Source organism: Crocodylus porosus, unplaced genomic scaffold (genome assembly GCF_001723895.1).
Source record: "Crocodylus porosus isolate Cpor-Errol unplaced genomic scaffold, CroPor_comp1, whole genome shotgun sequence".
Lineage (NCBI taxonomy): Eukaryota > Metazoa > Chordata > Crocodylia > Crocodylidae > Crocodylus > Crocodylus porosus.
In genome coordinates this window covers 98,096,866-98,101,398 of record NW_017728886.1, presented here as the reverse complement: position 1 = coordinate 98,101,398, position 4,533 = coordinate 98,096,866, and the positions used below count along the sequence as shown (strand labels likewise).

The 4,533-nt window shown below is 40.5% G+C and overlaps 1 protein-coding gene across 1 annotated transcript in view; it reads right to left on the bottom strand.

Moving 5' to 3' along the window:
• Window positions 1–4,533, bottom strand: part of ADCY1 (adenylate cyclase 1) — a 262,521-nt gene that overhangs the window by 130,886 nt on the left and 127,102 nt on the right. The gene's annotated exons all lie outside the window — the stretch shown is intronic.

Here is a 4,533-nt window from a genome sequence, read left to right as displayed (position 1 = left end):
GGGAGCTGCAGCCATCCCCAAATTCACCATAGCCCACCCAATCTCCCCTCCCAGCACCACTGCTGCCCACCCTGAGCACAGTGTGGCCCAACACCCCCATTGGGAGCAGCCGTATGGTATGTGGCACTACAGATATGTCTGCAGCACCACATACCACACATTCTGCTGTTCTTCACACTGCAAGAGAGAAAGGTGGGGATAACCACAGGTCAAAAAAACCCCTGTTTAATAAAAAAAACCAGCGGTGCATGCGGTGGGCAACACACGCCACTTAAAATTGAAGCCTGACCAGCAGGAGCCACACTTTGGATGCTGGCCAGATTCCAAGTGTCAGGATGGCTCCTGCTGTAGCCTCAGGAGGCCCTCAGGACCACAGGTGAGGCTGCTGGGCCCATCCCAGTGCTGGTCCCATTCTCCCCTCTCCCACCTGGGGTAAACTCCTATGCGACAAAGGGCACTTGACACAGGCATTCCCTGGGGACAACTAACCTAGCCTAATGTATAACCTGACCACCTAAAGGTGGGCCACTGCTAGTTGTCCCCATCGAACCAAACGTCCACACTCATGTAGATGTGGCATCTGGGTTTAACTTGTGAATAATGTTTGCACACCTAACAGTGCTAACATTGTTTGGCACACCATGGCACCATGGTTGAGAATCAGTGGCTTAACCATTTGACCCTTCTTCCTCTCTAAGCTTACCAAACTTTTGTACCTTATCTGTATTGCTATTCATATATAGGAAAATAGGCATAAGGAAAGAATGCAAAGGCCAAATTGAATAAAGGTTGCAAAACAGATAGAAGAACAAAGATATTGGATTGAGACTTGGAATTGGCATTTACTTTTATTTTTCTAGATACATACGATGGTACCCTGGAAGTATAATATAGACTAATAATTTTAGAGCCCAAGACAGGTAAACACCTATGTCCAACTAATTTCCAATGGGTCTTACATGCAAAATGGCCTTTTCTAGATTAATCATTCTTCTATTTCTTGTGGTATGAATCCCTACATTTTTTGTGGGGGCAGATAAAACACCATAATTTTATACATCTATGAGACTCAGCCTGCTAAGCAACATATGAATATTTATTTAGGCTTAAAAGATAGTCATCTAAACATGTACCCTAAATTGCTTTAATTTAAATACATTTGGAGTGCTTCAGTTTATGATAACCCACTACAGATACCTTTTCTCCTAAAACCTTTTGATAGACCTCGATCTCCCAGTAAACAGCTGGTTTTCTTCTGCCAATTATTAGTCTGCTATCCCTGGGAATTTCTCTCCCTCCTCTTCTAACTGTTTTGTACACTATGCTGTGCTGGCTTTCACTCCTCAGACCTGATAAAGAGGGTCTTGCCTTCAAAAGCTTATCTGACTCTATTCCAACTATGCAGTTGGTCCAATAAAAGATATCACCCTAAAAAAATCCATGACTCTAACATCTTCTCCTAAACGAACTCTTCAGTCTTAAATAAGAAGAGATGCTAGAAGGACAAACCTAACTAGTCTCTCGCATTTTTGCCCAACTGAAGTCATTTCAGTGTGATCCCTAACACAAAACTACTCACATAAGAGGAAATACAACAGAATCAAACTCTGGGGTTTGCACAAACTATTTTGATTTCCTTCAAGCTATGATCCTTCCTCCCCTGAAACACCTGTTCATTCCCCCAACCTAGCCTAATGGCTAGTACAAGAGTGCCAACATACGCTCTCCAGATTTACACACACAAGCATTCATTCTTCTTTCTTTTAATTGATGTACAACAACCTTGTCATCTGACAGACCAGATCTTTTTTTGAGCTAATTGTTCAGTCAATATAGAGTTCATCTTACTGAATTCCTTGAAGGTTTTGAGATATGCTCTAAGATGTTGGTAGATTGACCCCAATCCATTTGGTTGGCCTAACTCCATATTTGAATCCAGGTTGCCAAAAAGCTAAAAAGCAAAGGGGGGGACCAAACACAAAGCTGGAGACAAACGTACCACCCTTTCATTATAATTATAGACTTTAATTATATTCAATGTAATATAACTTGTATTTTCCTTTGGTGTATTGTTGCTTCTATAAAATATCCTCCAATTTCTCTCTGTCCTGTTAGAAGCTATAGATACTAAAATACTTAAAAGTGATCATGAGAAATTGACCTACAGTTTATAAAGGCAAGTATATCAAGAGCTTGTAGTTATTTAATCATGGGCTGTAGTAAGTGGTCTTCATTCATTTTAAAAGGAATACTTAATTGGCTTATACGTTAATCCTCATGCTTCACCATTTGGCTCGCATGATGCAGATTTTGTTTGGCCTGCTGCTACTTAATAAAAATAAAGTAACTGAAAACATTTTAGACATACATATATGATGATGCAAAATCTATAATTAGCACTATAGTAGCCTCTTCCATACTGCATTTTAGGTAACAGTTAGTGATATATAAAAAACATCAGTATTACTGTTGATTTAATGGAACCCCTTAAAAGTAAAGCTGGACGAGACCTATATTTGCCCTTTTCCAATTGTCTGGGACTTCTCCCAATCACCATGAGCTTCAAAGATAATGGGCAGTGGCTCTGCATCACATTGGCCAACTTCCTCAGCACCATCAGGTATAGCAAATCTGGCCCAAGGACTTTTACACATCCAGCTTTTCTAAATAGGTCCTGACCTGTTCTTTTGCCACTGACAACTGCCCATCTCCTTAAACTGTGCTGAAACCTCAACTCCTATAAGTCTGTGCACTATACTAAAGTTTACTTATATGATTGGGTTATTACATTGCAGGGTTCTTGTCTCATACTATGGACATATTGGACCATGCATACTGAACAAGACCAGATGCATTCTGAATTAGATGCTTTTGGAATAAGTTCTATTTTAGTTGCTAGTTCAAAGTCATAGCAACAAGCAGATTTATTCTGACTTTTCACCATAGCACATGAGATTAAACTCAAGTCTTCAGTGCAAATAGAGAGAGGACAGTGAATTGGGCAGAGAAAGGCATTCCAGATCCAAGGTGTTTATTGTATTGTATGCCTGCTCTTTCCATAGTCTGTTGTTTCACAGACCCACGTAATTTCATCCAATGACACTAGGAACCAGTGTAATATTAAAATATTGTGTTATCATTATATAAAATAAACCATTAAGAATATTACATTGAAAGAGAAACTGTAAAACTGTACTACAGAAACTACAAAATGGCCCTCCAGATAAGTGGAGATTTATGAGCGTGGAAGAGGCTCCCAAAGCAGAGATTACCTAGAGGTTTCTTAAATTACCTTCTTAATAAAACAGAGAATTAAAAACAAATACAGGATTTTTCAAGCACTTCGTATATAAAAGTATTTATAACAATAATAAAAATCACAGACAAAATTTAACTGTTTAAATTTAATCCTGTACACAATCTTGTTATTGTGTTATTTTGACTTGGCCCAGGATTACCTGTTTGGGGTCATAAAAGAATCCTATGGTAGGTCCAGGTATGGAAGCAGATCTCCCATATCTTTATTTGGTATCTTAACATGCAAGCAGTTAGATTCTATGCAGATGCATTAAACCTGATGGCTAAATGTGATATCTTTTATTAAAGAAACTAAATAGTTGGAAAAATGGTTCTTTTCATGTTTTTGGGCACAAGAAGGAAGTTTGCAAAGAACAATTTCCCCAGCTATTTGGTTGGTCTAATAAAAGATATCACCTCTACCCAAAGAACCATGCTTACCTATGTCCTTAGATCAACATAGCTACAACCAACAACCCTTAAACTTAATGGAGAATTCAGACAGCATAGAAGCTGCATATAGTGGATGTGCTCAACTCTATACAGCAGCCACTCCATGCCACTGGCCACTGTTAAGAGCAGTTCCTGAAGGAATTACAGTACATATTGGTAGCCACATTCCTGTTGGCAGAATCTAGGCAGTCCTAAAATGGTTTTAAAAAATCTACCTTTGGCTCCAAACATCCTGAGGTGAATCTTCAAGGCTCTCTCCCTCAGGAAAACCTTCTTCCATACATATACATATACATATATTTTTTTTACTTTATTTTATTTTATTTTATTTTATTTTTTCATACTTATTCCTCAAGATGTGATAACATCCTGAAGTCTGGAAGAAGGCCAATGTGGTGCCTATCGTCAAGAAAGGGAGGAAAGTGGATCTGGCTAACTATAGGCCAATCAGCCTGACTTCTATCCCGGGGAAGATTTTAGAAAAGTTTGTTAAAGAGGCCATTCTTAGTTGTGGGGAATGGGGTATGTCACCCGGTCGAGTGGCGCCCCACAATCCCCGAATGGCCCCTGGAGAGGAGGGGGTACGCGCCGGACCGCTTGTGCCCCGTCAGTCTCGCCTGCCACGTCTTGATGGAAAAAAAAGGGTTCACCCGCCGTGGGGCGCTGACGGTCCAACGCAAGGGGGTACCCCTGCTCCAAAGTCCGGGGGTCCTGAGGGCTCCTCGCTCCCCTACACCCTCGCCCGAGCCTCCGATTAGGATTTTGTCCAGCCCTCGAAAGGCC